The 18,981-nt window shown below is 42.4% G+C and overlaps 1 long non-coding RNA gene across 1 annotated transcript; it reads right to left on the reverse strand.

The window, feature by feature from the left end:
* Positions 1-2,459: 2,459 nt before the first annotated feature.
* LOC148315620 (uncharacterized) lies at positions 2,460-9,872 on the reverse strand. Its single transcript, XR_015840753.1, has 5 exons — positions 9,849-9,872; positions 9,306-9,475; positions 8,368-8,505; positions 8,162-8,252; positions 2,460-2,561 (listed from the first exon to the last, which is right to left on the reverse strand). It is a non-coding gene; the product is annotated as an uncharacterized LOC148315620 (long non-coding RNA).
* Between the last annotated feature and the right edge of the window lie 9,109 nt (positions 9,873-18,981).

Raw genomic sequence — 18,981 nt, forward strand, 5'->3', positions numbered from 1 at the left:
AGGGACCTCGCAGCGGTCACTGCTCGGGCCCTAATAATAATAATAAAAATAATAATAATTTCCACAAAAACAATGGGGACCTCGTAGCGGTCGCTGCTCGGGCCCTAATAATAATTTCTACAAAAACAATAGGGACCTCGCCGCCGTCGCTGCTCGGGCCCCAATAATAATTTCTACACAAAGTCCATTGTGGTGACCCGCCCCCTTTTAAGGAAATTAAAAATGGCCGACTTCCTGTAAAACCTAGCTCATTGCTCCAAGAGACTTTTTTGTAGGTCTTGGTCTTATACATACAGTGAACCCTCGCTACTTCGCGGTTCACCTTTCGCGGGTTCAGTGCTTCGCGGGTCTAAAAAATATTCGGGGGCATTGTAGTTTCGCCGAGCGGCACGACGGGGCGCTGGAGCGGTTAGACGGCCGGCGTGCGCCGAAGAAGAGCGTGGGCGAAGAGGAGAGTGGACGAAGAAGAGCACGTTCCCCCGGACACGATCGGTGGCGACGTTTCGCGCGGTTTGGACCGTACCAGAGCTCCGGCCGGCGTGCGTGGCAGTTAAGCCGTAGAGGAACACCTTCCCCGGGCACGGGCGGTGCCAAGCGGCCCCTAAGTTTAACCGAATGGAAGCTCCGGAGGAGGAGGGCATGCTCGCGTCACAGTAAGCCGAAGAGGAGCACCTTCCACGGGCACGGGCGGTTCCAAGCGGCCCCTAAGTTTAACCGAATGGAAGCTCCGGAGGAGGAGGGGATGCTCGCGTCACAGTAAGCCGAAGAGGAGCACCTTCCCCGGGCACGGGCGGTTTCAAGCGGCCCCTAAGTTTAACTGAATGGAAGCTCCGGAGGAGGAGGGCATGCTCGCGTCACAGTAAGCCGAAGAGGAGCACCTTCCCCGGGCACGGGCGGTGCCAAGCGGCCCCTAAGTTTAACCGAATGGAAGTTCCGGGGGAGGAGGGCGGGCGTGTGTCACAGTTAAGCCGAATTGGAGCACCTCTTCCGCCCGGGCACGAGCGGAGCGCGAGGCTGTCAGTTATGAATGAATAAATGAATAAATAAATAAAGAATGCCACCTTTCATTTCACAGGGTACACCGGACGGCGTACCAGCAGGTAAAAGTCGGAGTAATTAAATAAATACAAAAAGAATGGCTGGGGAATTAAAAAATAATATGTTTTAATAATAATTTGTTTTTTTTGTTATAACATGAATTTCACTCTCTCTCTCCCCGTATATATATATATATATATATATATATATATATATATATATATATATTATATATTTATTATATATATTGTATTTTTTTTAAGCATTTTTGAAGGTGTGCCGCTACTTCGCGGATTTTCAGTTTTCGCGGGTGGTCTCGGTCCCCATTAACCGCGATAACCGAGGGTTCACTGTACTCCATAAAATTTACAAAAGGCGAGGTGAAACACTCAACCAGGGTTGCTTTTTTGAACATTTCTCGAGGGCCATGGCGAGCCATTTCAAAAAAGCTGCACAACTAACGTATAAAATATTGATAAATTTGCTCGGCCTGATGTGTGTGTAAAGTTTCACGAGTTGTCGTTCATATTTACAACCTCATAATCAGCGTTGTTTTATTGCCGAACAGTGCAATGCCACTCCCACAACCTTTCACGAAAAAGGACGAATTTCGTATTGTGACATCCTCATGGCCGAAACAGTAATCCGAGCATATATGAGGGCGACCTTGTTGAGTTGCACGGAGAAAAACATCCAAGAAAATAACTTGTATTAGCTTTTACCAGTTGGTGGCGCTACTACTACGATGAAAAATAAGTTGGTAGAAGTCTTCAGGGCTGAAGTATCCTCAAATGTGTACAACTTCGAGAAGATAGGATCATCTGAGTCATGTTGCCGGAGCTTTTGTTGTCACAAAGTACAATCGGACTTTTCAGCACCGTAATAGCCACGCCTTTTGCCAAAACGTCACAAAATTCGGCAGAGAGTAAGATCATTGTCTTGAGTCTTTTCTGACTAATTTTCAGTCGGATTCGTCAGAAGGGCACCGTGCAGTACGTGAAAATTTAAATAAAAACAAATTTTTGATTCCACTTGGCGGCGCTGTGTGTAAAACAAAATAATAACATTAAGATGTCTTCAGGTCGGGACGTTTTATTTACAGGTGAAGGTTTGGATTTTTAGGAGCATGTGCAGGGGAGTTATTAAGCATTCATTTATTTGTATTAGGTTCATTTTGTCTTCTTATTATTGATATTTGACTGATTCATTAAAAGCAGACATTTATGTTTTAGGTTAATTTTTTACCTGACATGTTTCAGCGAGTCTTTCGCCTTCTTCAGAGTGTCGCATGATGGTGTCTTGAGACCAGTCTTTATCAGCTGATGTTCCATGAGGGTGTGACTTACCTGTCAAAAAAATTAAAAAATCAGAGCAGTAAAAGAACAAGCACAACATGAACATTACAAATCAGCAATCACTGACCACTGCAAAAGGGAAAACCACATCATGGACCGGGAGAAGGGCAGGGTCATCCGCACAGAAGAGAACAAACTACAGCGCTGGATCAGAGAGGCCATTGAGATCTGCAAGCGAGGCATAAAAACCATGAACAGAGACAAGGGAGCCTTCATCCTCTCTACCACCTGGAGCAGCGTCTTGGCGGAGTGAATGGACAGCGGGGGGCGTGACTTGCCTTCATTCTTGTGACAGGTAAGGCACGCCTTCATGGAACATCAGCTGATAAAGACAGGTCACAAGACACCATCACAGGGTTCGAAGTTAACTTTAAAAACTGCTTGCCCATAGGGCAAGTGCCACTAAAATTTGCCTTGCCCGAGTGGCCAAATTACTTGCCCAACTTGGGCAAGTGACAATTTTTTTTCTCTTGCCCTGAGTGACTTTTTGTATGACAAAGTGTCTAATTACAAATTGCATGAATTTTTTGTTCGGACAGTTCCCGCCTAGAAAGAATTAAAAATACGTTACAATCATAAGGGTTGCTTATAGAAAAATGTATCATGTATTAACACATTAATTAGGTGTCTGCTGACCCAGGATTATGTTATTGTTATGTTATGTTATATATGAAAGAGAATGTGGAATGACACTGAACGATGGAAGGTGGAAGGATGTGGAAAGATTGTGAATGACATTGAATGATTTGGAATGACACTGAAAGATTTTGAATAATACTGAATGACACTGAATGAAGTAAAACTTTCTGGGAACGGGCCAATTCAAGATAGCTGCCGCACTGTGGGGGAGGCTTTGGTACCAAATTTGGAAAGAGACCCAAACGGTTGGGTCCATTTTATATCAGTGTGGGGGTGAAACGTTGGTCTCGGCGGAGCTGTCTGAATATTGGAGAAGTTAGAAGACAAAGTAAAACAGAACAATTAAAATCACTCTTCAAATACATATTGTTTGGTGGGCAGAGCATGATTTACAGCTCACCATTTTATTGCATGCACCAAGCATGTTATACATTTTTCTGTCCATGGGATGGCGTAGTCAAGAAAAATGAAGCATCTCGAAGCCCATTCGTGTGTGAAGTATTTCCCTGCAGGGCTTGGCTGCTTTATGGGGCTTCATTTTGCCATCACTAGTTTTAGATAGTTTTAATTTTTGAAAGAGCATTTTTGTTTTAGTATTAAGGTAGGCCAGAAATGGAATGAAATGCAGAGATAGAAATGACACAGGAAAAATTTGGCTAGAAGGGCTATAATTTTCATTAAAGCAGAGAAGAAAATAGAAACTACAAAAAACATTGATGTGTACTTGTCCACTTTAAGGTAGAACTGGTTGAAGTGAAATGAGTCACAAGATTGGAAAAATAGGAAATAAAATAGAATTAACATGTTCATTTTTGTGATAAGAAATTTGTGATTAGGTGAAAAGGGGAAAAAAAAGAGAATTACAGGCTTTTCAAATAAAACAACCTAATTTAAATTGGCCAACTTGTAAAATGGAAAAGAAAATTCTAAATTATGCACAGAAAGCATGAACGTGTTGGGCAGAAGGAAGGAAAAAGAAAAGAAAGAAAGGAGGAAGCAGTAAGTCTTGTTACAAAACATTAACTTTTCAGGACGAGATGTGGTAGCAATGGAGGATCACGTGATGTAAAAAGTCAAACATAAAAGTGTGTGTAGAAGGAGTTCTACATCAACATGCGTTTTACTCATTAGGCCGTGATACACTGGCAAAATTGGACTTCAATAGAATTAATAAGCACGGGCGAATTCAAACAAACGTCAAAACTTTAAAGGGGCGCATTGTCAGTGATAAGAAAGAGAAAAGATATTGCCAGACCACTTTTCTGTAAAAACTTTCCTTGGGACGCCTCGGTGACCCCCATTAAATCCCTGACCCTTCATAGATAAAGTTGAGGCCCAGTGCCTCTCAGGGCTGTAATTTATGTGGCAGAGAAAGGTCCAACAAGCCTTGGTAATCTTTAAAACAGTATCGTCATGGCCATGGAATGGGTTGTGTATGTTGGAACTTGTGAAGATACACTACAAGATTGTATCGACAAAGCATCTTAACGCACTACCAAATTATTATAAGCCATTTGAGCAAAACAGTGACTGCAAAAAATGACTTCATTAGCCTGGGTTACTGCAGGAACCAGGGCAAAATGAATTCATTTGCATATTTAGTCACAACAATTTGGATTTCGTGGCAGAGAACCACTTAGAGTGTGATTAAGAGCTTTCACTGCTGCTTTAAGGAATCAAAAAATTACATTCTTTTCCCACCACATTCACATTGCACGCCGGCCTAATTGTCACAGGGACACATTATACTGATAAGTTGCGGTGCATTTCAGCCCAGCGTCATTTTTTCCCCGCATCATCTAGGAGGCGCCACACGACTGTGGAGCCGTCCAAATTATCACCAAACCGCGACTTGACCTTCCTCCCGACTGGAGGAACTCAGACTTGTAACACAGACCAGGTGCGCATTCCAGACTGATAAGAAGTAAAAGTGTTTGAGAACCAAGGTCGCAGCCTGAAATCAAACTGACTTTTATGCGATGGGAGTACTAACATTGTGATACCAACGGATAAGAGATTGTTAGGATAAGCAGGAAGAGCGTAGGCGGGTGTGAGCTAATTAAAATTTGGGGTTTCCCATCTTGTATGAGTTGTATGGTTACAATGTGGACTGACAGTCAAGATAAATGTTCATGCGTTCTGTCGACATTGGGCTTTAAAAACCACAACAGGAAAAGAAAAGTTGTGCATAAAGCACGTCTAAAATAGTTATTTGTGAACGCAAAATTCACTTAACAGAAAATGACACAATTACAATTGGAAACTGCCTCGCCTTTATATCGACACAGCGCAGCTAAAAGGGAAAATGAACACACCCCCACACGCACACACACGCAGAAAATCAACTTGACAATTTGATCCCACGCCAGGGAAAAAGGTACCAGTAATTGAACGCACACATTGGGAGAACAAAGGTGCAAACATTGCTGAGGACAGGATCAGCAAATTGGCAGATGGCAAATCCTGGCTGCCTAATTCATTGATTGGAAAAGTAATAAGAGTGACACAAGAGCATAACTATGTGTCAAGAGAGGGGTAGTATGATATGAAATTGTTCCCACATACAGACTTTTCAACAAAAAACTTTTTTTTAGACAGTGTTATTTGTTTGAGATGCAATATTGTTTGGTTGTAATTCATATGTTTTCAAAATGGATTAAGTTGTTTCCGACAACATATGTTGATGCTAAAACAGTTGGAAAAAGTGTTGTGTAATCAAATTGTCAGGTTCAATCACCTAAGCATTCACTGAACATAGGCTAAATGAATGGAAGGAAGACAAGAGTTGATCTTTTACTCGCGAGGAGAACGAACGGAGGTGTGCTCAGTTACATCTCCAAATTCGTTCTGGAGCACACTCCGCCGAGCCCTCTATTTTATTAGGGAAGTCCCTAACAATACAATGTATTTGCACTAAGGGATGAAGGGGGGAGCACCAGCAGGAACATGTAAACATCTCAGACACAAGAGGAAAGACAGACATCAATGGCAGTCATCCACTGATTGAAAAGGCAGATATGCCCTTTTAGTGCTCTGGTACTAAAGTCTCAGTCCTTTTGTTTCAGAGGTGTGTCTCAGCACACCTCCTTTGATGTTGCAGACGCTGATCCAGTCTTCAGGCATCCGCTTCTCTGTGAAGTCTTCTCATCCATATGGTCAAACATGGGTCACGCTGTGGAACAATTCTTTTGCAATACTAATAGAGTAAAATATGGGATAAAATACATCTTCAACCTAACACAAATTATCCTGACATTTGGAATTTCAAGAAGTGATTTGAAGTGAAAATTATGCATTTTGTGAATGATGTTGTAACAAGTGGGACAGTTGTTGCAAAATTGACTCAAAGCGTCATTGTGCATACAGTCTGCAGGACTTGTGGAACGCACTAATGGGACTGTTAAGGGCAGACTTATCAAGACAATGAGGGAAAAAAAGGAGACAATGACCAGACTGTGTTTCAATCACAACAATGAGGATAGTGCCAGCCGAAGTTAGGACACTATCCCCTATCGACTCTCAGGTTCATCAGAACCACCAGCGACTGGCACATCAGTCCCAGTCCACATGGGAAACATGTTTTGACCAAAAAGAAAAAAAAAAAAAAAGACGCAATTACTGGTCAGTGTGTTCTGATCCACAGAGAAATCACGTCCGTGTGGGAGACCAACTCTTCTTCAAGGTGCTGAAACGACTTCGTTGGGACAAGTGAATGCTGAGATGGCCCTCGCCAGATGATTGCAGTGACCCCGACGGCAGCAAAGGTCGCGGGGCGTGGCAGCTGGATCCACCAGTTGCAGTACAAGCTTCTCCGGTTTCCAGCTAAAGGCCGAGCAACGCGAATCCCTCGAACAGGAGCCCACCTGAGTCACAATATCGGACCACACGCACATCGGAACCGCACAACCAGCCACAGATACGAATGTTGAAGCCACAGAACAAAAAGATTAGATATTGTTTGGAAATTAATGACGTACATAAAGAATTTTAGCCTTGATTGGAGAACATTACTGCATTTACATTTTTAATAAAATGAAACAATTATTGATGTTATGACCACTACGAAGAATTTGAAAGACAATATATCGGGATAATTATGGTTTTCATTTTTGTTATGTGTAGTCTGTTCATGTTGCATTATTCTTATGACAAAGATGATTATTAACTGCATGTTTGTTGCCCAAATGTACCATTACAACCTGATTGATGTTGAGAATGACGAATTCGAACTGGACAATGACAAACTCGAACTGGACACTGAAACCTAAATAACACATGGACCCTTTTGCCCCTGCCCCCACACATGCACACACATACACCACACACGAAGATCCGGGAGGTAAAGACGGCTGTCCCCTCCTACAACGAGGCAAGGGCCTCCATCAAGTCGCCGCAGAGACAAGCTCTGCGTGGAGACAAACTCTGCGTGGAGACAGTTTTGTTATTTTTCACTAGGTATATTGAAGTTTTTTTATGTTTTATTCCCAAGTGACCAACATACCATGAGAATCTCGTTCCACGCCGGAAGGGAGGAGGGGAATTTTGTCCCTACTGAGGGTTTTCGCCCCTCCACGGATGACCACACTGTTGTATGATTTCATTATGATGATCTGTCTTAAAGCCGTAAGGACATGATTTAAACCCACAAACGGGTGAATGTGAGATGGGATGAGGATATGTAAATAGTTTGTGTATTTCTAATCATGTTTTTATACACTATTTGTATCAGTTATAATTGCGCACACACACAGACACTCACATTATTGCTTTAGCACACACGCGCACAACTGGAACACACGCACACACTTTAGTTTCGAATTCCTGACTGACTACTGTGGTTGATTGCTTCCTGCCTGCCTGCTAGAATTTCAGACAGACCTCCATTGTCTGCTTAGGTTGCTGATAAAAGACCGAACGGGTGGTAGAGAGTGAGAGAGAGTGCGCGAGATTGAACTGGCAAGACGCCTGCTTCACCTCCTGACTTCCTCTCCCATTCGCGAATGGTCAAAAACAAAACTCTAACTGGTTTGGTCTGGATTTATGCCACCTTCAGTCTAAAAATGGCGTCAGGACGTTTTAAACCTGACAGTTGCCTTGAGATCTCCGAGCTCGAACTGCCCTATTCCCACCTTGATCACAAGCTCCCATGAACCACTTGGACAGGGTTGCCTGTGTCCTTCTCGTTGATGTCCTTTGTGGCTCCATTCCTTTTCAGTGCTCCTAAAACAAAAAAGACAAGAAGCCAACTTAGTAAAGCTATTTAATGATTGTGAAACCTTATGGGACATGCTGAAATGTCTTCACACCACAATCCCTTAAAAAAAAAATATATTACCGTATAGAACATCAGAAAAAGGCAGGTCTCGGCGCTTGTTCTTGCTACGATGTCCAAAGAGATTGTACTTCAGAGACAGAGGATTTGTCATGATGAACGCCATCATTGTTCTGACACTATCGTCCAATCCACCAATACCTGCAACCATTATAACATGGGTGTCACTCGATCCAGATAATCATCACACACTTAAAAATATTTTGGCAGTTAAACTGGTTATGATAAACGTCACAGGAAAGGAATTGTCGATTAAGTGAACAGCTTCGGTAACGCCATATACACTCAAAGGGCAAGAGCCCAACATTCTACCAAAATGATTATGATTAGGGAGGTAACGATTCACTCAAGCCCCGATTCGATTTTTGATTTTCAGTTCCCGATTTCGATTCGATATTTTAATTGTTTTAAGTTGCTGCCACGTTTGTCTCTGTGCGCTCGTGTGATGCTGCAGCGATCCACAAACAAAATATGTCTATACGTCTTGTGCATTTTGAATGGAACCAAAAAACAATACACGATGCCAAATTGTACTATTATTATGAAACTGCCTATGAGTAGTAAAAGAAATACTTGTAAAAATATTTCACATTTTTAGAGCCCCAATACATTCTTTTAAATATAGAAGGGACTGAAATCATGTGAAAATTGAGTCTTTTTCTCAGTTTCCGACTTGGGGTGAACACATTCGGCTTATCATAGTTGCAGTTGACCATCTTGAACTCTGAAGTCTTTCAACTCGGCCTTCCGAATCAGGGTTTTAGAGGTGGGGCTATTTAGTGATACAGTAGGATGGTTTGATCTCTGTAGCTCCAGAATCAGGAATGTACTGGGACTGGGGTTCCTACTTGGGTTTAGGGTACCTAATTTTATATTTCAAGAAATTAAATAATTATTTATAATTTTGAAGATAATACATTAAAATTTCATCATTTTCATACCTGCATTAGATCCTGCAGTAGACTCACAGACTCAACATGTTGGACGTACTCAAGGACCTTCTGCAGCGCCTCTCTTGGTTAGGAAGCTTTTTCTCTGTGACAATCCATGGGGAGGTGTAGATGGTACTTCGTCATCACAGGCTTCAGACTCGTCACTTGAGAAAACATCCCTGCAATGGATGCATAGACACTTGGGCATGAATGTCATTTAACAACAAAAGCTAGAACAAAGAGCTTTGCATTTAAAAGAATACATCTGTGATGGGGAAGCCAGGTTAAAGTGTTAATTTTATAATTATGTAATTAGCTGCAGGTTAGTCTAGTGAAGGTGTAATCACTTCTATTTTGGAGCATAGCTTTTGCTCTGTCCAATCATTGCCTCACCTGCTGAAACCCACATTCGGGTATTTTACAAACCAAAAACTTAAATACCTGTACAGCTCTCATTTTTAACTTATTTTCTCTAACCTTTACCCACAAAATTTGAATATTCAAAATAAAAGTACACAAAGAAGTCACAATTTTTCCACATTAGTTACTTACGTAGTTCCTCTCAAATGCAGCTCAACACTGCATTGAATTAGAGCTTGATAAGCCTACACACAAAACATACAAAGCACATTGTGGCATGATTCTGAATGAGCCAATCTAGCATTTCAACATCTGTTCAACTGTTGGAATTTTAACTATTATCTGACTCTATTAACCAACATTCATCCAACAATTATGCGCGCTCGTTTTGGACACTGCATTGAATTAGAGCTTGATAAACCCACACACAAAACATACAAAGCACATTGTGGCATGATTCTGAATGAGCCAATCTAGCATTTCAATATCTGTTCAACTTTCATCTTGAATTTCTATTATTTAAATAACAGGCAACATTCAACAGTTAATATGTTTTGCTTTACTTACCCAAATCAAACACATCACAAAAAAGCCTTAAATGAGCTAGTGGAGTAGATTGTATTAATTTGAGTGAAAGCTTAAGTCTTTTGGAGAATTTTGGAGAGAGATCGAGGGACACTGTGTTTAGCGTCGTAGGCCCAATGCTAACAATATGTAGCTCGTTGTAAAGGTCCTCATAAAAATAAATAAAACACACAACGCTTATCAGTATTATTAAAAGGGTGATTATAATGTACTTAAGTTTTCCCCAAAATAATTCGAGTACGTACGTTGTTGATATACCCTCTGTGTTCTCGTCACTTATCATTTTAGCATACTGTGTTTTAGCTAACGCACCAAGCAGTTTTCCAACACAGGCAACCTTGAAAAATTACAAAACACATTGTAAAGTAAGTCTAAAAAATGAGAGCCAGACATTTACCCAAGATTAATTAATTAATTCAATTATCGTTCGGGACTCACCGTGCTTTCAGCTCTTCTGCCGCACCTCAAAGACCGCGTAGCTTGCATTCGCTCCTTTTCTCACAGTTTGAATATGCTGCCTTCAAAAGAATCTGTAATTTTGACAACTCCAACTTGAATCTACAAAAATCAAGCAATAAGGTAGAAATAACTTCAAATATACTTTGAATAAAGATCTTTCACAGCATACAGAATTAATAAAATAACATTAATTAATAATGTTGATTTTGTTTATTTAAAAAAAAGTAACTGTGTTGACTGTTGGATGTGGCTGACAATGCTGGACCTGCCTTGTCAAATAGTTCATAGATGACAATCTTAGCTGTCTGGTATATTATAAAATGTTATCTTGTCCCTTAAGGGTTATTAAGTCACAGTTGGGGGTACATGTAAATTCACAAAATATAACGTCCAGCCTTGTTAAATTTAGCATAGATAAATACATGAATTGAATTTTAATTTTAATAAATCAATCAATCCTCTGTACTGCTTCTTGTCCTCACAAGGGTCCCCGGGAGTGCTGGAGCCTATCCCAGCTGTCTTCGGGCAGTCGACAGGGTACACCCTGAACTGGTTGCCAGTCAATCGCAGGGCACACAGAGACAAGCAACCATCCGCTCTCACACTCAGACCTTGGACCAGTGACCAATCAACCTATCATGGATGTTTTTGGAAAGTGGGAGGAAACCGGCGAAAACCCTAGCAGGCACAGGGAGAACCTTGCACTTCTGTACTGTGATGCGGACTTGCTAACCAGTCCGCCACCGTGCCGCTTGTTCTAAAGAGTCCCAGAAAATAAAAACACCCGTCCCTTAGTCAAAAGCGGAAAAAGTCCAACAACAACCCGACCATAATTTGCATTGTTCCATAAGTTAAATCAATGTCAAACCTAATAAAAGCTGACTTCTGGTCCTCAAAAATCCTACACTTATTTTAGTCCTTTCACAATCTCGCAGCATAGGCTCCATGGCCATGTCTCTATCGTTTTGGCATCCATTGAATAGTTCTACTGAGAATAGTCTTCAGGGTGGTTACTATTAGCATAGCATGCATTAAATATCAAAAAGGCTCCAGAACAAATTTTCAAACCCATGCCCGCTTAGCTCATCTATAACCCATACAGGACCCAGACATGGTTGACCAGCTCTAACCTATGCCCACTTATCCCACACATAACCCAAACAGGACCGATAAATGGTGACCACTTCTAACCCATGCCCACTTAGCCCACACATAACCCAAATAGGACCCAGACATGGTTGACCAGCTCTAACCCATGCCCACTTGGCCCATATACAGCCCATATGAGACCCTCACATGGTTGACCAGTTCTAACCCATGCCCACTTAGCCCACACATAACCCAAATAGGACCTATAAATGGTTTCAGTAGTAGATTCAGTAGTTTTTATCATTACAGCATTTTCCCCTCTGTATAATGGACAGACATTAGGAGTGTTTCCTTACACTTAGATACGTTTATACTGTGTATATTTGCATGCTTTTTATGAATGTCTGCTGCTAATGTTATACATTAACGGCTACATTACGCCGCCGACTCTGTGTGAGCTATATCTTTGCTGCTGTAACACCTCAAATTTCCCCATTGTGGGACTAATAAAGGACATCTTTATCTTTATCTTTACCAGTTCTAACCCATGCCCACTTAGCCCATACACAACCCGTATTGCACCCACAACATTTGCCCAGTTTAAGCCCATGCCCACCAATCCCAGATGGCGCCCACATGGAACCCTGTACCATTGCCCACTTCTAGCCCATTCCCACTTGGTACCCAGGAATCCCGCATTTACCCCATTTGGGGCCCAGTTGGACATGTTGGCTGGGTACAGTACTTTTATTCTTGCAGTATTTTTATCATTGCAGTATTTTCAATCATTCAGTATTTTTTTTTATCATTGCAGCATTTTTATTTATTTCCCCTCTGAACCATAGACAGGCATTAGGAGTGTTTCCTTACACTTGTATATGTTGTGGGCTGTAAGTGTGTATATACATGGGGATCTGTGTATATACGTATATACTGTGTATATTTGCATGCTTTTTATGAATGCCTGCTGCCAATGTTATACATTAACGGCTACATTACGTCGGTGCCACTGTGTGATGTATATCTTTGCTGCTGTAACACTGCAAATGTCCCCGTTATTGGACAATTAAAAGACATCTTTATCTTTAGAAATTGAAGATTCACTTGCGAGGCCATTTTCAACACGGACCTTTCAAGAGAAGCTATATCGTCCAACACTCGGTCAGTGCTGTCTAAGTGCTTTTCTGTATATTGTTTGTCCACCCGTGGTGTCATAAATTATGGTATTATGAGGGGGATTTATTCAAGTAGGACTAAGTAGGACTTCATTGAAGGCCCAGGTGTGAAATGCATGGCCCTCCACTGGTTCAAATAATATCTAAAACTAAATTACCAGTTACATGTGCAATTTCAATATTCAACAATTATCTCAACAAAAAAGGACAATCTGAATTTTTTTTAAATGCACAATAAAACAGAAAAGCCATTTCCGGGTATTTTACAATTCAGTCTTCATTGGGGAAAAAACATTCAACAATTTGCTTTTCTTATTTAATACATAGTTCAGCACAGCAGGTGGCGGACAAGCACCTTAAAACGTCATTCGCCTACACAAGGAAGAAGAACATGCCCGAGGCGCTCCCGTGTCCTCGTCTTTCGGTCAACCTGAGAATAATGTTCTTGAGCATTAAAGTTTATAAATGTAAGTATGATGTGATTTTTTATTTTATTTTATGTTGTTGAACAGTGTTTTTGTTTATTTTATAATTTCGTCATTAAAAGGCTGTGGCGGTTGGAGAGTCAGCTTCGTGTTAGGGCGTGTTAAAGATCCCGATACCCACACTACACCCTCATTGAAGTATATACGAGTAAAATTATTCGAGCGCGCAGCCAAAGTATATTGTCCACAATTATTTGCGGACTTAACCAAAATCCCATTGAACTGGCGATGTTCGGTGGAATTCTTGTGCCCATGCTGAAAAAAATTCTCTTCAAATGTACATATCAAATTATGACATTATGATAAACAGTTGCATGTGTGCAATTTCGGTCACTCTTTTAAAGTCACCTACGTGTTTTGTCCGAGTGCAGCTAGCGTACTTAGCGACCTTGTGTGCATGCGCCGCAGATTGTGAGAGCGCCTCAAATAGTACAAATGAAGCTATAGCTTGTTCCGGTGGGTCCCAAGCCAGGGTTTTTTCTTAACTACCACATTACTTAAGTTTTAATATCACTCTCAACGTCAAAATTGTTACAAATAAATACATAATGATAACGTGCCGCCAAGCTCGATGACATAGGAGGCGGAAGTTGGTGTCGTCACACGCATTGTCCCAATTTTGCAATATCGGTACGCTTGGAACCTGTGCTCTGCAACACCCCATGTACACGTCAACGAGGAACGTATGGTGTAGAGTGTTTATTGCGATTGGGCCATTCTTTGTCACGGTCTTCTCTCTGACAAATTGGCATATTTAGCAGCCAAAATATAATGAGCCGTTGCTGTGATAGTAGTTGCAGCCCAAGGTTATTTTAGTAAACGAAAATGAACTCAAAACTTGAATAGAAAAAAATAAAATTCGATAATGAAAAAAATACAGTGAACCCTCGGTTATCGCGGTTAATGGGGACCGAGACCACCCGCGAAAACTGAAAATCCGCGAAGTAGCGGCGCACCTTCAAAAATGCTTAAAAAAAAAAAGTGCGAAGTAGTGGTGCACCTTCAAAAATGCTTAAAAAAAAAATAATAATAAATATGTATATATATATATATATATGTATATATATATATATATACACGGGTAGAGAGAGAGAGAGTGAAATTCATGCTATAACAAAAAAAAAAAAATTATTATTAAAACTTATTATTTTTTTATTCCCCAGCCATTATTTTTGTATTTATTCAATTACTTCTTTTTGTATGAAAGGTGGCATTCTTCATTTATTTTTTTTATTCATTTATTCATTCATAACTGACAGCCTCGCGCTCCGCTCGTGCTCGGGCGGAAGAGGTGCTCCTCTTCGGCTTAATTGTCATGCACCTGCTCCCCCGAAGCGTGTCTCCGTTCGGTTGAACTCGGTTTCATTTCGCCCCGCCCGTGCCCGGGGAAGGTGCTTCTCTTCGGCTTAACTGTGACGCGAGCATGCCCTCCTCCTCCGGAGCTTCCATTCGGTTAAACTTAGGGGCCGCTTGACACCGCCCGTGCCCGGGGAAGGTGCTCCTCTTCGGCTTAACTGCCACGCACGCCGGCCGGCCTCCTCCGGAGCTCTCGTACGCTCCCGAACAGAGCGAAATGTCGCCCCGCTAGTGCCCGGGCGGAAGTTGTTCCTCTTCGGCTTAACTGCCACGCACGCTGGCCGGAGCTCTGGTACGGTCCGAACCGCGCGAAACGTCGCCCCAAATCGTGCCCGGGGGAACGTGCTCTTCTTCGTCCACTCTCCTCTTCGCCCACGCTCTTCTTCGGCGCATGCCGGCCGTCTTACAGCTCCAGCGCCCCGTCGTGCCGCTCGGCGAAACTACAATGCCCCCGAATATTTTTTAGACCCGCGAAGCACTGAACCCGCGAAAGGTGAACCGCGAAGTAGCGAGGGTTCACTGTAAAATGAAAATGCTCTTTCAAAAATTAAAACTATCTAAAACTAGTGATGGCAAAATGAAGCCCCATAAAGCAGCCAAGCCCTGCAGGGAAATACTTCACACACGAATGGGCTTCGAGATGCTTCATTTTTCTTGACTACGCCATCCCGTGGACAGAAAAATTTATAACATGCTTGGTGCATGCAATAAAATGGTGAGCTGTAAATCATGCTCTGCTTACCAAACAATATGTATTTGAAGAGTGATTTTAATTGTTCTGTTTTACTTTGTCTTCTCACTTCTCCAATATTCAGACAGCTCCGCAGAGACCAACGTTTCACCCCCACACTGATATAAAATGGACCCAACCGTTTGGGTCTCTTTCCAAATTTGGTACCAAAGCCTCCCCCACAGTGCGGCAGCTATCTTGAATTGGCCCGTTCCCAGAGAGTTTTACTTCATTCAGTGTCATTCAGTATTATTCAAAATCTTTCAGTGTCATTCCAAATCATTCAATGTCATTCACGATCTTTCCACATCCTTCCACCTTCCATCGTTCAGTGTCATTCCACATTCTCTTTGATATATAACATAACATAACAATAACATAATCCTGGGTCAGCAGACACCTAATTAATGTGTTAATACATGATACATTTTTATATAAGCAACACTTATGATTGTAACGTATTTTTAATTCTTTCTAGGCGGGAACTGTCCGAACAAAAAATTCATGCAATTTGTAATTATACACTTTGTCATACAAAAAGTCACTCAGGGCAAGAGAAAAAGAATTGTCACTTGCCCAAGTTGGGCAAGTAATTTGGCCACTCGGGCAAGGCAAATTTTAGTGGCACTTGCCCTATGGGGAAGCAGTTTTTAAAGTTAACTTCGAACCCTGTGATGGTGTCTTGTGACCAGTCTTAATCAGCTGATGTTCCATGAAGGCGTGCCTTACCTGTCACAAGAATGAAGGCAAGTCACGCCCCCCGCTGTCCGTTCACTCCGCCAAGATGCTGCTCCAGGTGGTAGAGAGGATGAAGGCTCCCTTGTCTCTGTTCATGGTTTTTATGCCTCGCTTGCAGATCTCAATTGCTTCTTTGATCCAGCGCTGTAGTTTGTTCTCTCCGGTGCGGATGACCCTGCCCTTCTCCCAGTCCATGATGTGGTTTTCCCTTTTGCAGTGGTCAGTGATTGCTGATTTGTAATGTTCATGTTGTGCTTGTTCTTTTACTGCTCTGATTTTTTAATTTTTTTGACAGGTAAGTCACACCCTCATGGAACATCAGCTGATAAAGACGGGTCTCAAGACACCATCATGCGACACTCTGAAGAAGGCGAAAGACTCGCCGAAACATGTCAGGTAAAAAATTAACCTAAAACATAATTGTCTGCTTTTAATGAATCAGTCAAATATCAATAATAAGAAGACAAAATGAACCTAATACAAATAAATGAATGCTTAATAACTCCCCTGGACATGCTCCTAAAAATCCAAACCTTCACCTGTAAATAAAACGTCCCGACCTGAAGACATCTTAATGTTATTATTTTGTTATACACACAGCGCCGCCAAGTGGAATCAAAAATTTGTTTTTATTTTAATTTTCACGTACTGCACGGTGCCCTTTTGACGAATCCGACTGAAAATTAGTCAGAAAAGACTCACTTACTCTCTGCCGAATTTTGTGACGTTTTGGCAAAAGGCGTGGCTATTACGGTGCTGAAAAGTCCGATTGTACTCTGTGGCAACAAAAGCTCCGGCAACATTACTCAGATGATACTATCTTCTCGAAGTTGTACACATTTGAGGATACTTCAGCCCTGAAGACATCCACCAACTTATTTTTCATCGTAGTAGTAGCGCCACCAACTGGTAAAAGCTAATACAAGTTATTTTTTTGGATGTTTTTCTCCGTGCAACTCAACAAGGTCGCCCTCATATATGCTCGGATGACTGTTTCGGCCATGAGGATGTCACAATACGAAATTCATCCTTTTTCGTGAAAAGTTGTGGGAGTGGCATTGCACTGTTCGGCAATAAAACAACGCTGATTATGAGGTTCTAAATATGAACGACAACTCGTGAAACTTTACACACACATCAGGCAGAGCAAATTTATCAATATTTTATACGTTAGTTGTGCAGCTATTTTGAAATGGCTCGCCATGGCCCTCGAGAAATGTTAAAAAAAGCAGCCCTGGTTGAGTGTTTCACCTCGCTTTTTGTAAATTTTATGGAGTACAGTGAACCCTCGGTTATCGCGGTTAATGGGGACCGAGACCACCCGCGAAAACTGAAAATCCGCGAAGTAGCGGCGCACCTTCAAAAATGCTTAAAAAAAAATACAATATATATAATAAATATATAAATATATATATACGGGGAGAGAGAGAGAGAGTGAAATTGATGTTATAACAAAAAAACCAAATTATTATTAAAACGTATTATTTTTTTATTCCCCAGCCATTCTTTTTGTATTTATTTAATTACTCAGACTTTTACCTGCTGGTACGCCGTCTGGTGTGCCCTGTGAAATGAAAGGTGCCATTCTTTCTTTCTTTATTTATTTATTCATTCATAACTGACAGCTTCGCGCTCCGCTCGTTCCCGGGCGGAAGAGGTGCTCCAATTCGGCTTAACTGTGACACACGCCCACCCTCCTCCCCCGGAGCTTCCATTCGGTTAAACTTAGGGGCCGCTTGGCACCGCCCGTGCCCGGGGAAGGTGCTCCTCTTCGGCTTACTGTGACGCGAGCATGCCCTCCTCCTCCGGAGCTTCCATTCGGTTAAACTTAGGGGCCGCTTGGAACCGCCCGTGGCCGGGGAAGGTGCTCCTCTTCGGCTTACTGTGACGCGAGCATGCCCTCCTCCTCCGGAGCTTCCATTCGGTTAAACTTAGGGGACGCTTGGAACCGCCCGTGCCCGGGGAAGGTGCTCCTTTTCGGCTTACTGTGACGCGAGCATGCCCTCCTCCTCCGGAGCTTCCATTCGGTTAAACTTAGGGGCCGCTTGGCACCGCCCGTGCCCGGGGAAGGTGCTCCTCTACGGCTTAACTGCCACGCACGCCGGCCGGAGCTCTGGTACTGTCCGAACCGCGCGAAACGTCGCCACCGATCGTGTCCGGGGGAACGTGCTCTTCTTCGTCCACTCTCCTCTTCGCCCACGCTCTTCTTTGGCGCACGCCGGCCGTCTAACCGCTCCAGCGCCCCGTCGTGCCGCTCGGCGAAACTACAATGCCCCCGAATATTTTTTAGACCCGCGAAGCACTGAACCCGCGAAAGGTGAACCGCCAAGTAGCGAGGGTTCACTGTATGTATAAGACCAAGACCTACAAAAAAGACTCTTGGAGCAATGAGCTAGGTTTTACAGGAAGTCGGCCATTTTGAATTTACTTAAAAGGGGGCGGGTCACCACAATGGACTTTGTGTAGAAATTATTATTGGGGCCCGAGCAGCGACCGCGGCGAGGTCCCTATTGTTTTTGTAGAAATTATTATTAGGGCCCGAGCAGCGACCGCTACGAGGTCCCCATTGTTTTTGTGGAAATTATTATTATTATTATTATTAGGGCCCGAGCAGTGACCTGTTTATTTTTTTTAAGCATTTTTGAAGGTGCGCCGCTACTTCGCGGATTTTCAGTTTTCGCGGGTGGTCTCGGTCCCCGTTAACCGCG

Source organism: Idiotropiscis lumnitzeri, unplaced genomic scaffold (genome assembly GCF_059441095.1).
Source record: "Idiotropiscis lumnitzeri isolate Australia: NSW breed Sydney's pygmy pipehorse unplaced genomic scaffold, RoL_Ilum_1.0 HiC_scaffold_75, whole genome shotgun sequence".
Lineage (NCBI taxonomy): Eukaryota > Metazoa > Chordata > Actinopteri > Syngnathiformes > Syngnathidae > Idiotropiscis > Idiotropiscis lumnitzeri.